This window comes from Lissotriton helveticus, chromosome 1_1 (genome assembly GCF_964261635.1).
Source record: "Lissotriton helveticus chromosome 1_1, aLisHel1.1, whole genome shotgun sequence".
NCBI lineage: Eukaryota > Metazoa > Chordata > Amphibia > Caudata > Salamandridae > Lissotriton > Lissotriton helveticus.
The window spans coordinates 1,194,913,213-1,194,932,344 of NC_136057.1; positions in this window are offsets into that span (position 1 = coordinate 1,194,913,213).

Below are 19,132 nucleotides of genomic sequence, written 5' to 3' on the forward strand. Positions count from 1 at the left end.
AGCAGACAAAAAGAGAAATCTTTCCAGCTCAAAATCCAAAGGCAGAACGAGCAGGAGATGGACAAAGCACTGGGAGGAGCCTGCTGGACAGTAACAGGAAGTTGGAGATTCTGTGGCACTTCCTCCCTCTCCCCACCTTTTTAAAAATGGACTCTAACACCAAAAAGGACAGCCAAATGTCAACCTGAGGAGTTTTTTCATCCAAATCATCATTTGCAGAAGGTTTCACGCTACTAGAGCTGATATTCTTCTTCAAAATGAAAATTTTACATGTTCGAGTTCTCGAGCTTCACATTACTTCCGCCGGCGCGTCCAAAATGACGTGATCGAGTTCTCTCGCTCCCTGTCGCATTGGATATGACGTGTTCGCTTCCTCACGCTCTCGCTCGCGGTAGAGAATGATGTGTTCGGGTTCTCTCGCTCCTTGTTGTATTCGATATGACGTGTCTGCGTCCTCACGCTCTCGCTCGTGGTGGAAAATGACGTGTTCGACATCTCATATACTCGCTGTGCATGATCGCGAGATGAAAGGCATGATCGCGAGACGAATGACGTGATCGCGGGACGAATGACGTGATCGCGGGCGCCAACTGTTGCGAGATAGCGTAAAATGGCTACCAACAATCCAACATCTCGTGGAGAACGCGACCGGATCGGGAAAATTTGTCGGCAAACGCGGGGATCCAGGTAAGGCAAACGTGCGTGCCAGAATTTATTTTTACAGCGCGGGCAAGAAAAAAATTTCCGGTACGATGCGAATCGCGGAAATGTTGACATTATTGCGCTCTCCGCGGAATGCGCACATGTCAAATTATAGCAATTTCCGCGAGTGGAACGGAATTTGACGCCCAGGCCTAACCCTTTGGCAACAAGGAGAATGATTTTCCACTGCTGCAAAAGGTCACTGAATCTGTCCTTATTTTTTTATAGAATCATTTTAAAAAAGTGCAAATTTGCAAGTCTTATGATTTACCACATTTGGCCACAAACAGTTTTTTAATAGTTAATCAATCAGTAGACTTGTAGAGAGCTACTTGTCAACCGTGACGGTAGCCAGGCACTGGCAGCTTATCTGAATAGCCATGCCTTCTGGGACTTTATGAACCCTGGAAGAGAAGGGGAGGTCCTTAGCTGAAAAGGGTCGCTCATTCCAGGCCTTTGCTGCAAGGTAGGAGAAGGAGCGAACTCCGCATCTGTTATGTTGGGTCCGGGTGTGAGGGTTAGAGAAAGGGACATGGAGTGAAGGTGTCTAGTGGGATGATGGAAGTTCAGGCGGTGGTTCAAGTAGGCAGGTCTGCAGTTGTGTAGGGCCTGGAATGCCTGGGTCAGGAGCTTGGCTGTCATTGTGTCTGTACAGGGAACCAGTGAGGTTCCCTGAGGTAGGGAGTGATGTGGGCTTGTCTAGGGAGATTCAGGATATGGGTGAATGCGGCATTCTGTATGGTCTGTAGTCGTAGGAGGAGCTGAAGACCTGGGTGATAGTCCATCTTTTGGGTAGCCATCTGAATGTCTTATGAAGAATGTGGAGGATGAAAAAGCAGGAGGAGAGAAGACGGAGCTGACCTGAGTCATCATGGTTAGCTTGTTGTCCGGAATGATGTCTAGGTTCCAAACGTGGGAGTAGGAGTAGATCCGAGTTCTGAGGACCATCAGGTTTTATTTTCGAAAATCAGTACCTCTATTTTGCCATGCTGAGCTTCCGTCAGTTGTCTTTCACCCAGTTGGTGACGTCTGTCATACACTTGTGGAAGTTGGTCTTGGTGGTGTGTTCGGAGAGGGATTGGATGAGTTGTGTATCCTCAACATAGGATATGATGTTGAGTCCCTGGATTTTGGCGATGCTGGCCAGAGGTGCCATATAAGTGTTCAATAGGGTGAGGCTGAGCAAGAGTACCTGGGGTACTCCACCGAGATTTCCTTTGGTACAGAGGAGAAGGGGGAGGCAGACCTTTTGCATTCTTCCGGTGAGGAAAGAGGGGATCCATCTAAGAGCAGCTCCTTGGACACCTATGTTGCTCAGTTTTGTGATGATGTGTGGTGGGAGACCATATTGAAGGCTTCCGAGAGGTCTAGGAGGATCAGAGCTGCAGTCACACCTTAGTTGAGTAGGGCTCAGAAGTCTTCCGTAGCTGCAATGAGGGCTGTCTCGACTGAGAATGATTACAATTCATTACAGTTTGCTATTGACTATGTTTATGAGTAAAGTCATTTTCTTAAGCCATTTCAAGAGTTTGAATTTGAAGGGCACAAGCTGGATACTCAGAGATGAGTTATTGCTTCAATTGATCTCAAAATCAGGTGGGTATGTTTGCTGATCAATTACCTTTGAACTATCCTCTTGGTGCCGAACTGCAAAGTTAAAAGGCTTATTTAGGGGATTTTGATTGAAACAGCCCCGTCCTTCTGCAGCTTTAGAAAGAAGTGTGATGAAAAAATATCTCCCATAACACAAGGGAAGCACAATCTTCAAATCCTTAATGGCAAGGAATGTACACAAAGGACCTAGTACTGTCTTTCTCGCCCGAAGGGACAGCTGAAAAATGACTCACATTTTATAAAATATTTCAATTTATTTAGATGGGCGTGCAGGAGGCCACTTACATAAAGTTGTTCATTTTTGAGATGACAGTAATCCCCCTTTAAAAATTGTGTCCGCCTCAACGCTGCTCCAATTTAGGAAACAGTTGAAGACTCACTTCTTTAAAGCACACTACATAACAATGCATTAACAGTTCACAAGCCAGCTACCTCGCCTATCACTTGATTTGATGCTTGTTTTTGACCCTGTGCAGTGCTCTGCTGGTTTTTGGCTAGGTTTGTGCTATCAATAAAGAACCTGCATACATACCTGTTAAGCATGTGAAGGCTATGCCTTTTTTTAAAAGTGATGGTCATACCTTTTGCCCTTAAAAACCCTCATGACTGCTGCTCTCGGACACCTCTATTTACCTGTACATGATTAGAAAGACAAACTAGATGTTCTATCGCCTAATTCCAACCCAGATACCATTGGCTAGCAGGTTCAGCTCTCAGCAAGGCAAGCAAACATTCCATCCTGCTGCAATTCAAGAAGTGGCTTTCCTGAGACAGATAATGATAAATCTTGTATTTAAGGTGTCTATATTCAAATCAATATGTAGTGCCTGCTCTGTAACAAGTCTTTTTTTTAACTTTTACTTTTCTTTTCTTTTTTTCTTTAAATTAACGCCAAATTGTCTTCACAGTGGTAAACTATTATCAACACAAGGCTGAAAAAGGCAACTTTTTTGGTAAGGAAGAAGCAATTCCGCTTCTGAACTGCCAGTCCACAAAAAAACTTCCATATCTTGGTTAGCTAATAATTGCCCTGAAGTGGCATGCATTACAATAGTTGCCCCATCTGCTAGTACCAATCTAATTTTCTCTGTTCATTAATCTACTTTAATCGACGAGCTATCCTTGTCTGTCATTTTTTTGCTCAAATTCAAAATCTTGCATTGGAATAACTTCCCACTTCACAAGAACGTCTTGCCTTAAAATTATGTGATATATTAAAAGTTGAACACTTTAGCCACTCTTTCAATTAACTTCATATTTATAAAAAGAATTTCAAGAATGCGTAATTTATTTCAGAATCATTCAATGACTGGATCGAAATCACTTCTCGGAGTTAATGCACATTCCTGAAACACAACAAACAGATGCTCAAATAAGCTAAACTGCTGCATTCACATCGCAAAAAATAGGCAGCCGTAGAGGTATGCCTATGATTGGCACAGCTTTCCTCGATTTTTGTCGTTCTCAGAGTCCAGTCATATTACCTGCACATCTCCTAATTTTGTTAATTTCCAATGTATGCCGGTTTCTCCTATACTTAATCACTGTAGACATTCCACAAGTATCTGATTAAGGACAATGTGCATTTGTATATCTTACCTATTTTATTCTTTCAAGGCCTTTTTTTCGGCAAATAAACAGCTTCACTTATGCCTCATGAAGCAAGCATTGGCCAATCTAATAGGTTTGCATTGTGTGCCAGATTTTTGGCTTTGTAAATGGCTGTTTTTTTCATGTTTTTTTGCAAAACTTTGTTGTTTAGTGTGCTGCCAGACTCAAGTTAATCTAAAAAAAATGGGCTAAAAGCAAAAATGTTTTTGGATCTCAAAAAGCACACACTGCTATAGTAGACCCTGGGGCTAAAGGGAACGAATTACTATGTGGATATGCTGCTTGTGAAACGGCAGAATGCCATCGCTCGTAGTGATAGCCAATGGCTGAAGCGGTCTGACCCACTGCCCCAGGCTGCATGAAGCAGTGGGTGGAAGAAAAATGTGCGTATTATTCCCAACAATTCATCCGCGTTGGATGTTATCTTGATAGATATCACACCATTACCAGCCCACTCGTGGTGTTAAACTGTGAGGCACAGGCTTTGAAGTCATTCTGAGTCAAATGGTATGCAGTGTGGCCTTTACCAGCTCTGGCAGCTTGGTCATTCAACAACCATTTCAATTTGCTATTCTGTAGACCTTACTCCACCCAGTTTACATTTTTATTTTTTTAAATCAAAAACAAAAATGTTCATCCCAATCAGCCATCTCCATGAATAACAGAGACAATTTAAGCACAGCTTGCGCTGATTGATGCGCCCACCTTTTAGAAGCGTTTTTAATATTTTTTGTGCTAATGCTCATAGCAAATGGATAGATGCAGCGAAAAAGGAAAATTGATCATAAATACAGTCTACTTGTACCAACTCATAAAAACTAAAAAGACGAAAAAGCAAACCTCCAAACTCAAAACAAGTCAAGCAATGTTTATACAAAAGGAAACATACTGTTCGTATCAGCTGATTAAAATAATAGAAAAACAGGAAACATATCATGTATATCAGATAAACAAAATAAAAAGCCACACAAGAACTAATGCATCATACGTTCTCTGTTGTTCATATGATGAGCTATGCACCAGACTCAAAAAAGAATGTTAATGAAAAACAGAACACAATATTTGTATCAGCCTACATGGATCAAAATACTGTATGACCAGCACAAAACAATACACTCTTCAAAACCCAGTCCCAGCAGCTGCAAGTGATGACTAATCACTAGCACAGACACAACAGATTTTCAGATCTGCTCAAAATGCCAAGGACATTTATTTTATAGTTAATTATGGTAGGGAGTCTGACAGTAAGAAGCAATGATCCCGTTCAGGGTCATCACAACTGATGTACTTTAAATAACCAGTTTCCATTCATTGGTATAATTGCAGTGGTATCAATGCATAAGGAGAGATGGTACAGGGAAAGCCTGATTCTTCTTCGCTTGAACATGAACTGCAAGCAGCACAATAGCTGAAATGACTTTAGGAACTTGTTATGACAGTATCTGCAGACGAGATATCTGGCCTTGGCTGAGAATGCCGCATACCAAACTCTAAATAAGGATCTATGTCTGGTGGTGGACAATGCACTTCATCAGTTTCCAATTATCAAATGAATTATGGAAAATATAAAGGCATCCGTTATACAAATTGGGCTAACTCATGTCCAGAATATGTAGGTCAAGTATGATTCTCAAGAGGTTTTTTTTATGTGAAAATAGTTTGTTTCCAAGTGAATATTTTTTTCCTATGCAGGAGCTGGAGATCAGTTTCCAAGTAGCTCTCCAGCTACCTGTAGGTAGCTCTCCTGTGTGCAGTCCAGCCTACTAAATTAGTTGCTTTTCATTTATTTAACTAATATATGTCTACAAACATTGAAAAGTTTGTATGTGAAATTATAAATGTGTGCATTTTCAGAAATAATAAACTGATGCTTGGAGAAAAACGGCTGACCTTTCAAAATGTATTTACAGCTAAGTGATAAATTATGCAACGTTGGTTCAACCTATTACTAATGTTTTAAACTTTTTTTTTACATTACTGCTGGCAACCCTTCCTAATGCACTAAGGTGGTCACTGCTGGCGATATTGCTGGTGGTTCCTATAGTAGTCCCTGGTGCTGAAGGGAACTCATTTTTATGTGGATCTGCTCCTTGTGAAAGGGCAGAATGCAGCCGCCGCTTCCTAGTGCACTAGGGTGGTCACTGCTGGCGATCAGGCTGGTGGTTACTAATGTAATATTGTCTGTCGTGGCCACTACTACAACGCTCAATGTTAGTAGCTGGGGATGATTTTCATTTAACATGAGTAGCTCTTCTTGCAGAAATGGTTGGAGACCCCTGATGTAGCTATTTGTAGCTGAGACTGTAACTAGGATCTCTTTCTCGGGGTCCTGGCACAGCAGAGGATTAAGGTGGTTTCCTGATAGCAAAGGGCCAAGTTCTTAGCATGCAGGAATGGAATGCAAGTGGTTGGGAAGTTACCCAGGACCCAACTCTCGCTGCATCTTGTTGAAGAGGCTGCCACCTATGGTGTGGAACAGAAACACACTGATAGGTAAGTTTTAAAAGTCATGATATAGTAGCTGTCCTTTGCTGTTCATTTCGAACTCGTGTGTAAGTACACTTACTGTAGTTGCTTGCAGTGGCTGGAAATAGCGATCCCTTGCATGTTTCTGATTTTGCAGGCTTCTCACAGAAGTTTTATGCCCCACAGGGTCTCAGTTATGCACCTCTGTGATAACATTCTGTGAATTTCATTTGCTTTTCCCTCAGTTTGTCTTTCTGTGTATGGGCCTCTGTTGTGGGCTGAGTACTGCCAACCAACCAATTTACATTGTATGTTTTTTTTTTATTGAAATTCTGTTGAAAAACCGAACACATGCAGCTGGACCCCAGACTACCAGTAAGAGTTTAAACATTTTAATAAATGGCAAACTTTAAATTAGATATAAGAATACAGGCTCTCCTATCTAGTTAGATGTGAACACATTTGTGGGACTGTGGTGTTACCATAGTCATCCATTCTGTGTTTTGAATATATTAAGGAGGACTAGTGTGCTATTGTGGAAGCTAAAGGGAGTGCTGTAGCATATTTCAACAGAATTAAAACTATCAAAAGTTCTACATTCTATGTTCATGCCTCCACTGTGGAATTCTGCTCTTTTCATCTCAAGCCTTAGGGATATCATGAAACAAAATCAAGCACTATTGTGATAGAGCTGTGGAGATTTGTTTTCTGCCATTGAAATGTTAATTGTTTTTCATCACTTAGCCTACTCAGACTTGCTGCACTAGTAGTCTTCTAGGCTTCCATGCTTTTTAAAATATTTTGTTAGAGGCTTGTTGTGTTTTGTTGTGTTATGTTTTGGTGTACCAGAAGGTGTTCAGAGTTCATTTCAATGAGACTGCCCGCCAAAGGTCAATTATGTATGAAGTTTCAGAACAGGAGAGCATTCATTCAGAAAGAGGATGACCTATGCCAGTTTACGTTTTATCTTCAAGAGTCACTGAGAGATTTGTAATACTACAGATCACTCTCTCAGAGATAAAAGTAACTCACACCATAGAAAAGGGAAAGCAGGAACGTTTTTATGCAAATGGCCTACTAAAATTCTCCTTTAAAAATCCCATTCTTGGGAAGAAAATAATTTTAAAAGAAGAAAACTTTCCTATCTACAATTGCTGTTGGTACCTAGGCGATAAATCCGCGAACAAAAGAGTTGTTCCGGTACAATGGAAGACTACTTAAACATTCTCCTGCCGGGACTGAAGGGATTGTGTCTATTGGAAATGTTATTTACTTTTACCTATGATTAAGGAGAAGGCTTGGTGACGAGTTGGGTCCTTATGGATGTTCTGAATTTGTGTAGGTCATTTGATTGTTGGAGAACTTGCATGGATGAAATCTGAAGGGATGTAATAAGAATGCCTTTCTTAGAGGAGACAGAAGACAGGGGGAAACATCCTTTACATCGCGGTGAGTACACCGCGATTCAGTTCCAACGCAGCCGTTACAACGCAAGTCAACCTGTGCTGGATGGCGCTATAACCTAAGGAATAGTAAGGTTTACTATTCCAACACCTTCCCTACTGTACATAGACTGGTGTTGGAATAGTAAATATTACTACTCCTAAATCCAGCGCCCTCCAGCGCAAGTCGTTGTAATGACTTGCATTGTAAAAACTGCGATGAAACATACCGCAATCATTTTGCTTGCGTTGTTACATCACATATTCAAAGACAGGGTGTAAGGATATCAAGTAAATTGGCATGATCTCTAATGGGCTTACATTAGTAATCTGGGACAGTTGAATGCAGACATGTTGGTCCTTCACAACGTGGCGGAGTATCTTGCCTGCCAAACACTCAATCAGCACGCTCAATTAGACGGTAAACAAACCATCATCTTACCAACAGCCGTACCCTCGCTGGCTCTGCTGTTTGAAAGCTTACTATGAAGGCTCAGCAGAGTAGGGTCCGCCAGAATAAAAACACCAGACCACCTACCGTACTTAGAGCAGAATACCTGATGTTCTTTTCTTTGCCCATCTCTACCAAGGATAATGTGGCAGTGACAAAAAGGCAAAAAAAAATAATGAACCTGCACACTGGGAGAAAATTACTAGTTCTCCCAATAATTCTGGGAGAACTAATAGAATTACTAGTCTAGTCATTATTTAGTAGTTTTTCATAAACAAACTCCTACTTTGGGAGTTTGTTCATGCAAAACAAGCAAGTTTAGCATGCAGCCGCCTAAAAGACAGAGGTCGAGCACCAAACCAAACTTTCAGTGCCTTTAGAAGAGCCGCTGTATCAACAGCTCCTCTAAATGCATAGAGCTCACCGCAGGGAAGGTGGTGATTTTATAATTAAGTGGGCGGGTGGTGGTGAAAATGACCTCTGCCACCCTGACAGACAGTGGGCCGTAAGCATGGGTCAAAAGGAGGCCCTTGGTCCCCTGTAGACTGTTAGAACTGCATAGGAAACTTGCTTATAGTGTGAGCGTAGAGGAGAGAAGATTCTGGACTATATACAAAAAAGTCAAATCCTGAGGTAATGTAGTTATCTTGAGAACTGTAATGTCTCTCTGCAGTTAACAGTGGATAGACAACCCAAAAAATGTCATTAAAGAGGACTATGTTCAAGTTGATGAGTCCTGAAGATTTATGAAATGTATTAATCTTGGATATTGATTTTGACTTAAAACTTTCTTCTAAGGGACATTTTGTCTTTTAACTTAGGAACGTCTCCATAATTGATTGTTTATGAAGACTGCAGGCAGCTACGTGCACCTATCCAACAAAAGTGTGATCTGTTCAGATTTTCACTGAGCCTTGTCCTTCTCAGAGCACTACATAGTCCACAAAGTTTTTCAGAGTGTCACAGCAAATCTGATTCACACTTCTGGAGTCCTTACTTGATACTGCCTTCAACACTGTACTGATGGAGTGTTCCAAGCTCTATAAAAGTTTGAGGGCAAATGCTACACAATATGAAGTAGCAGGCAACGAATCAGTGACCTGGGGGCTAGTAGCACTTGAATATGTGCCAGTGGGAACTTAGAAGAACTGGAACACTAGACCGCTGACCTGAGTTTATACTTGCACTTACTCACTCATATCATGGTTTTTGGGGCTTTCTGGGTCAAGAGTGGTAGAGACCTTTTTAAGACTTCTTCTAGGCTTTAGCCTTTGCCTGCCATTGATTTGCATGGTTGCATTGGCTTTCTGATTGTTGAACCAGTTCACAACAGTTTTGGCACGTCTCACTGTTGTTCATTTCCTCCCTCTCATTTCCCTCAGTTTCTTTGGTAGTCTTTCCCTTTTGTGTCCCTTTGTTGTGCTGTTTTTTCTTTTATTAATCTGTAAAGTTTTATCTGTGTGTTTACAGCAGCATCCAGGGGCCTTCCACTCGACTCCTGGCTGATTCCCAACTCTTCACAGCATCATCCACTACTGAACTACGGAATCAGTAGGCACTGTTACATTTTTTATTTGTTATTGATTAAATGGCTGGCATTACTTATTGACCATTAGCCTTCTGTGTTCCAACCAATTCAGATCATACCAACCCGTGTAAATATCTAGACAGTGTGGTGGTGTCCCCTGAGACAGCTATGTTACGAGGGAGAGTGGGCTCCAGCCCAGAAATTCTCAATCACTCTTTTCCCTGTTTCTCCCCATATTCCACTGTTTGGTGGTGTGTTCCATTCTGTTGATCAGCACAGGCATTAAGTTTCTGCAGGAGCTTTTAGTGGATCGGCAACTCCTAAATCTGACAGACAGACAAAATCACCAAATTCAGGTGCCAGCGCTCACTTGCAAGTCAGCTTTACTTTCCCATCTGAACCAGTTATCAGCTTTTTCTAACAGAATTCTAACATTCAGCTACATCAATTGCATTTTATATCTAACAATCTGTGGAGCAATGGATGGATACAACCTCCAGGTTGGCCCCTCCTGCAATACCTGTGCCAGCTACCTCAGCATTACAAACTCAAGGGGTGGCATAGCTGGTACAGACCACTACGCCATGTCGCTCACAACATTTAGATGTCTGCACAGCAACTGCTACTTGTATGGCAAAAATTAGAACTCTAACATCTAGGTGGGTCCGAAACTATTACAAGCAGCCTAGCCATCTGGAGAAACTGAACAGGCATACACATCTTGAGATACTGTGTCAGGTGGCAACCAACTGAACCATTCCATAGATTTCTTGCCAATACAGTTTCACTCCTAATTTTTTTTCAGTCTGGTACTAATGTTAATCAACAATATTTAGTATGCATAGGCCTGCCTACTTAGTGTGAGTTGGCTATATTGGTATTATTTTTGACATGGCACTTGAAATCTAAATTCTATGAATTTGTATCAATGCAAATACTCCTTACTCATTTCATAGATCTCAGAATGAAAGTCAGAGCCCACTCTACATTTGGCAGAAGTTTAAAAACAGTTGACAACAGTGAGGGGTACATTTACAGATCTATCTACTTGGCTGATGAGGTACTTTTCAAAGGGACCACATGTAATTCCACATTTACTTGCTGCTATCACCAAGGTTTACGGACATCACAGATGGGTCCACCCCATACCCAGGTGAACAGCCTTTACAACGAAACTTTTACAACGCACTACTTTTACAACGCAACTTTTACAACGCAAACTATTACAACGCATTGCTCTGGGGGGCGCTCTAGGATAGGGAATAGGTTCATTTACTATCCAATAACCTTCCCTAGTGTCCACGGGGACTGGAGTTGGAATAGTAAATTAAACTATTCACTATCCAGCACCCCAAAGCACTATGCGTTGTAATGGACTGCGTTGTAATACTTACGTTGTAATGTCATACATCCCCATACCCGTGTTAGCCCATGAGTAGGAGAGAATATCTATTCCACTTGGCATCAAAGTATCATAGTGTTACCCCGGTATGTGTATACAAACTACCCATTAACACCTCATTTCAGAAAGAGAGGAAAGTCCATAGATAATATCTCTCTTCATTAGGTAATATGATAGTTATTGCTTAGAAGTCAGGGTGCCCAAACCCTGGCGGTTTTCCATGTGCAAATTTTCTGGGTAACAACAGAACCAGAGTAATATACTTGAAAAGTTCCCTCTGTTATTCTCTTCAATCATTATTGTCTAGGGCTCTTGAAACCTATACACTATGAACATGCTCAACCCAGAATAGAGTAGGCTATGGTTATACAGTGGAAGAGTTTGGGAATCCGTGCCTCAAGACAAATAAACAAGTTCCCTCTACATAATACTCTTTGCATCCAACAAAGCTTCATGAGTTCAAACGTATCAACATGCTGAACTGTTGCCTTGATAAGATTGCCCTACTTCTGCACATGGTCTTGAGCGCACCTTTGTAGGTAAGTTTTAGAATGAAGTGCGGAATGTCTTGAAGGCATTTCAGCACATTGATGAACCACTCATCTACACGCACAGGGGCCATCTCATCTCAACCCTTTTTCATGCAAAATTAATGAGCAAATCTACTGTAGTTCAATTCCATTAACCTGGTCATGTCCAGCTGGAAGTCCACTGCTCTCATACCCTTGTTTATATAAATGGTGGGTATTGCTGTGCTTTTAAGGATTTAAGGTGTAGGAACCAATCAGGACTTGCATGGGTGACCCAAGTATTTCACCATCAATGTCCCACTATTGAGATTTCTATGAGCAAAGGGAGGGATTCGGAGCATACCCACTCCCAAAAAAAGTGGCCTGTTGGTATCAAGACACTAGTCACAGCTTGTCTTTTTCAGTTGTTACTCACGCTGGATACTGATAAAGGATGGCATATTCTTTCTTTTAAAAACATTTTTTATTGAGCAGAATCTTATAATATTCGAATACATGAGAAAACACTGCAAGGCATACAAAACAAATAAATAATCATCGACTTTGTTCAGCATGATTTACACAATTTGGGACCAAGCACTGGTCAAAAATGGGCCAAACTTTCTAAAAATCTATATTTTACATATTTAAATAATATAGGGCATTCGTGCCAGCCTCGGATTCCTACCTGAGGTAAATAGAAATATCCCTAAGGGCCCTGAGATCCTCAACCCCCCCTTTTTTTTTACTGCAAAACTGTATAGCAGCAGACATGTACATGTGCCTAAAATACAGAAGCTACAATAATCATCCCTTGCCTAGCTTTTGACATTCATGATATAGCAGCCATCAGAATTAATCTTAGATATAATATATAATAAAGAATAGCAACCCGTAAAAGTGCAACCCTACTTTCATAAATCACATACTTGACTACCATCATAACTATATGGATATGATAATACAATACATATACAACTAAAAATGCCTACATAGCATAACATTAATGACTACCCTACTATATTGGCATTTTCCATTGCATCCATAAACTGCCACGAGGCAGTGAATCTTTTAATGCCCCACCCTTTTTACATATGACTCTAAAAACATTTTTGTTTGGTTCATTTTATTGAGTCACTCTTGATATGTGGGCACTCTAGATGACTTCCAATTCTGAAGGATCAAAGAACGAGCTATTAAAGAGGCTATTATGATGAACGCCTGATCCAGTTTACCTATCGGGGTGTTGTGCTCCTGTCAAAAAAGCCAAAAAGTGCAACACTGGCCTCCGGATCGAGCCTAGTCTGCAATCCTAGACTAAGGGCAGAAACCACCTGTTCCCAAAACTGAGCCACCTTTGGGCAGGTAAAAAAGATGCGTAACCTGCCGCCCATCCCCTATCGCCAACAACGAAAACAACGATCCTCTAAGGCAGGATATATCCTGTGAAGAGTCCTTGCCATCCAGCAGGATAAAAAGGACATCCTTTTAAAATTCACTGCTCTTAAAGCCTTAAGGCCTAGTGATGATATCAACTGCCACTTTGCCTCTGAGAAAGTGCATTGTGTCGACCGGCTAATTTTATCTAAAAAACTTTTCATATGATGGCACTTCCTTGATTCTATGATAATATATACCAGTTGCCAATCCCCTGAGTTTTGCACTGAACAAGACAACTAATGCAGGGTAAGAGAGTGAGCTGAACTCAGGTCAGCATTTTTACTAACTGAATAATCTGCTGAAACCTAAAAAAAAGCTTACATCGATCACCACACCTTGCATAAAGATCTTGTCAAGTAATATATTTTCACCTCACCAAGCAGTGTCCCAATTCTTTGAAACCGTTCTCGTACCAAAATCTTACATTACTATGTAACATTTATAAACCTAGATATTTACATTCATTAAGCTGCACGTACTCATATCCTGCTGATATGCTTTTTGATACATAAAATGGTTGATGTCTTGCACCAAATTCCTGGACAACTTTATACCTTGTTTTTTTGGGTAGTTTAGGCATCTTGATAAATACCAGGAGATGGGATCCCGCCTCCTGCACCTTTATTTCCAGGAAAAAACAGTCTAGAGACCCTTTGGCGTCTATTGATCATACCAATATATCGATAAAGGAGGCTTCATAATAAGCACACATCTGAGGTAGTGCCAACCCGCCTGGTTTATATCAAGTTGCAGTACTGAGAGTTTAACCATTGAGGCCTTCTTGATCCACAGAAAACATCAAAAAAGTGCCTCAAGTTCTTTAAAATAAGCCTTACTGATTTGTATTGAGACATTAGAAAAATAAATATTAACAAGGTTCAAATGGACATTTTAATAAGGGCTATCCTGCCTACTAATGTAAGGGGAAGAAGCGCCCATTTATCCAACAGGTCCTTGATCTTCCTCATCATCATTGATAATTTAATTGGAAAAGCTCTGACTAATGATTCGTGACATGTATCCCTAAATACAGAATCAGATGAAGAAAGCGAGCCTGCTGCTGCAGGGCAGAAGGGAGATTACTTACAGTGATATTGAATAACAGTAGTTCTGTTTTGTTCTGGTTAATTTAATATCCCCTAATCATTTAGAACTGCTCAAACTCTTTCAACATCTTTTGTATGTTCTGCTCTTCTGGTCTAAGATATAGGATGATGTCATCCACAAATAATTTAAATTTGAACATCCCTGCTATTGGTGCCTCTATCCCGACTTTTTCCCAAATCCTGACTGCCAAGTGTTCTATAAAGAATTTAAATAAAACTGGGGACAAAGCACACCCCTGGCATGTCCCCCTGTTTACATCTCAAATCCCTTCTAGATCTGAATTCACGAACACCTTTGCCTGGGCCCCTTGATAAAGATTTTGAAGCATTGCAATAAATTGAGGCGGAAAACCGAATCTACTTAAACCATAAAAAGGGTGTCCCAGTTTACTAGGCCAAAAACTTTCTCCGCATCGACCATCATTATCACTGCGGAAGTCTGATTTACCTCAAAATAATCCAGTGCGTGCACTAAAAAACCTGTATTGGCTGACATCACCCTCCCAGCCACAAACACAGTCTGCTTGTTATGTATAAGCACCTGGGCTCCAGGGGTAATTTGGTTTACCCATACTTTCATTAAAAGCTTATAATCCGTGTTCAAGAGACTGATTGGTCGGTATGAGTTCACATCTCTTGGATTTTTACCCTTTTTAAAAAAAAAAACGAACAACTGCTGATTCCTCAAAAGCCAACGGAACCTCCCCCATTCCTTTATAAAAATTGATAAGCATGATCAAGAAGGGTGTAAACTCAGTAGCAAATGCTTTAAAAAACTCAGTTGGAAGGCCGAAATTGCCACAGGCCTTCCCACATGATATGGATGCAAGAGCCTGCTGAATCTCTACTGCTGATATATCTGCAGCCATTTTCTCTGCCAGAGAATGTGTCATCTGTGGCAGCCTGATAGACTGAAAATATCATTCTATACTTTCATTAGAGACCAAGGCCCTCATTCCCGACGCACACGATGTGGTCACATACTCCCATTCTCATTGGGAGCTGGTGCTGCAAGCGTAAACTGGCCGTAGCACACGCTCCCATAGGGAAATTGAAGTGTTTTCTGATCAGTGCAGGGATTAACAGGGGGGCACCATAGGTGGCCCAGGCCTTCAACCGGAGGCTGCTGAGGCATGGAGGCTCTGCTAGGAGCCCCCAAAGTAGGAAAGCCCGACATGAAAAGCTGACATCGTAATCCTGATGGCGGAAACACCGTCCTTATGGGATTACATGCCGGATTCAACTGGGCGACTGGTTTTTGAGCCCGTCGGAATCCAACTGGAATGATCGGCCGGTTTGAATTCCGACTGCCGTATTCCTAATACGGCAGTCCGTATTCATAATTCGGCAGTCGGAATTCAAACCGCAGATGTCGCTTCGACCAACATCCACATCGACCCTCTATTTACTTAAATACAGATTTCTATAGTGTTGTAAGAAAACTTTTGATACCTCATCCCGGTTACTCGTCACTATCCCAGATTGTGGCTTCTGCAACTCAGTAATCAGTGCGACCTTCTGTTTACCCACATCGACCAGGCCAGAAATATACCCACCATCTGGCTCTCCTCGTAAACCTGCTGTTGGGATTCCCTCGAGCTACTGATCTCCTCTAAAATAAAAAAAATCACTCAATTTGTGTTTAGCTTTAACCAGCTGCGTGTCTTTTTAGTAGTTGTGGCCCCTGGGAGCAATTCCTCTTCTGCAGAACAACATCAACTGTGCACTGGAGCTCAGCTATACATTTCAGACAATTTTTTGTTGTAAATCCATTAATTGCAAGCATAGACCACCGGATAGTTACTTTAAAAGCTCCCCAGATTGAAAACAATGAAGTGGTACCTTTATTCAACGGAAAGAACTGAGCAATACAAGTTTTCATACTCAATACTCATTGTTGATTGACAAGGAGGCTACGATCCATCTGCCACCTGGACCTCTCCCTTCTCCTCACCTCTAGCTCAATTTCAGTGTTAGCCAACAAATGTGGTGTGAAAATGAATTTGCCCAGATAACTGAATCTACACATTTCAGGGAGAGTGAAATGAGAAAATAGTCTATATGGGAAGCAGACTGAAAACGGCGCGAAAACAGGTATATTTTGTGCTTTCCACATGGTCTCTACACCATTTATCAGTCAATTGGTAATCCTGCTTCATTGCATCTCAAACACATTTTTAGTGTTCGACTTCAATTGTTTTTTAGCTTTGCTGGATTTATCCCAGACTAATTCTTGGATAAAATTGAAATTCCCCCCTGTTATAATTGGGCCTGCAGCTCCCATAGCCATATTATCGATGTGGTTTATTGCATTTGAATCATCCGCTACCGGGGTGTAATAATTTACCAAATTCAGAGGTTTACCATTAAAGCTGGGGTAAGCCAGATCCACTAGGATCCCTGTGGATTTGAGTAACCAACCAATCCACCCCTTTATCCAGCTAGATCGCTTCTCCGCTTACGGCCAAACCTGCTGAAGCGAAATATGTCCCAGAATAATGTTTACAGATAAAATGCTTTGGAGAGTTGCTTTTCAGGGGTTTCCCTTGAAGAAGTATGACTTATGGGGAAAAAGAAGTTATCCATTTAATCATCCCCTATGCTTCTGCCTATTGGACATTCTGTTGACATTACATGATATAATACTAGCTTTAAGACCCAATACCCTGGTAGCATACTATGAATTGAGCCCTCCCTCAATAATATAAACCCAATAACACATAAACTCCTATGATTCTGATCTTTTTAGCTAATCATGCATCCCCCCACCCAAACCCCCCTGCACCCCTCCCACCCCTTGACCCCCATAACCGTGAACCCAAGAGAGGGGGATGGCCCTCAGTACCCCTCTCGCAGCAGTCGACAGGCTCCTTGGGTGCCATGGTGGTGCACCTCTGGTGGACACCCAATCCAAACTCACCCACAGACAAGGCAGTGTTATACCAGTGTTAGTTCCTCTTCCATTTACATACATTCAAAACTTACACTCAGACATAAATAGCACCTTTAAATCAATTTTCAACGCAGACACTATCCACCATTATCCCCCAGCTAAAATGATCTATTGCACTTATACCATATTCTGAATTTAACACTCAGACATCATCTGCAGAAACTCGACCATCAACCAGATTTGTGAACATATGAAACTGCCCTTTGATCAATACTCTTAGTTTTGACTGTTGAGCGATTATTGCCGGGCTCCCTGTGCTTTAAACAGATACAACATTTTGACAAATTCTTTATGGCGGCGAGAAGCCACATCCGACATATCAGAAAAAACTTGACAATAAGGTATTCCATTAGCTGAGAACTGTTTCTTTTCTATAGCTATGGCTAGCACTTTCTCTTTTATATGATAGTCCGCAAAGTTCACAAATATCTTGTGAGGCAGTTTCGAGTTCGGAAATGGTTGAGCCAGGGCCATATGTGCTTGTGTCAAATCCTTGGCATGCTCTGGCAAAACATGCCTCTTAATGAATGCATCTACCCACTGTAAGACCTGCTGGCCTTCGCAATCCTCTGGAACACCCTCCAGGGGTAAATTAGACCTCTTGAGAGGATCCTACCAAATCCGGCTCTCCTTCTTTGGAGACTACTGATGAAACATCTTCGAAACTCAATGGACTTGTTAGGGGTCTTGGCCCATGGCGTGACTGTAAACTACAATCAGTTCTTGCCACTGCTGATGCTGATTTTACTTGGAGTGACTGTGATTTAGATCTAAGAGCAAGTGTTGAAGCAACATCAAAGTTCCTCATCAAATTGGTGACTTTTGAGTGTTTCCCTATGCTGAATCCTTCTTTACCTTTTGTTGTAAATGTTTTTTTCCCTTTCTTGTTTCTTTTTTAAATTATTTATCTTTTATTTCATACACAATCTCAAATGCCAGTCCTTGTTTTCCTGGTTCTACTGGCTCAACAATTTTGCCCATCTTTAGCCATGCAACCATGAGCCGAATTCGATGAGACCCCACCCAGCGACCCACTACCAGGAACCATGTTAGACACTTCCCCTGTTGGTGCTTTCCCATAGATTTCTATGCAGGAGCCTTTTTAGCTTGTTTTCTTTAGCCGGGGTCCACAACACAATGATGGGGGGCCCTTTCTATCGACCTGCTGCCAGGAAAAATGCTCAGCACTTATACCTTGGTGTGAACCCTGGTGGCTGCCCCTGTGGCTTTCTTCGTGAGTGTCTCCTCCCTTACTGGTGGCTGCTCAAGGGTATTGAAACGTTGGAGCTGCAGTGCTCTGGACTTGCTAGTGAAGCATATGTAGGTCTGGCTGGCAACTAACTGATGTTCTCTGCGGCCGTGAGCCCAATTCCACACCAGCAGCTATCGACTTGGCACATCTCGATGTTTACGCATCTCTGCGATGCAACCCGGAAGCGGAAGCAAAAGGGTCATAATGTGTGTGGGGAAGAAGGACGAAGTCGGCGTCCTAGCAGCGGAGCATGAGGAATCCGACCGCTCGGATAGCATATTCTTGATGTATTGTTTATACACAACAGTTGGTAATAGTTGATTGTTAAGCTGAATATTGTGACAGATTGTGATTTTCTGCTTAATGTCCTGAAGGTAAACTTTTCTGCAAGATGTTAGATCGTGTCTTTATTATCCTCCCACAATCAAATCACTCAACAATGCCTTGTACAAATGCAGCTGTGAAGGTTATTTCCTCCCCACCATGTTCAATGGACAAAGGCGCTGCATGAGTTTTACTGAGTTTGGTTATCAGTAGAAGTGTGCAACATTTTTATTACGCCTAGAGAATTTGTGAAATTCTGAAAATGTATGAAATTTTAGAGGCGCAGACGTTTCCACAGTTTTTCAGTGGGGTATTACCTCCTACAGAAAATG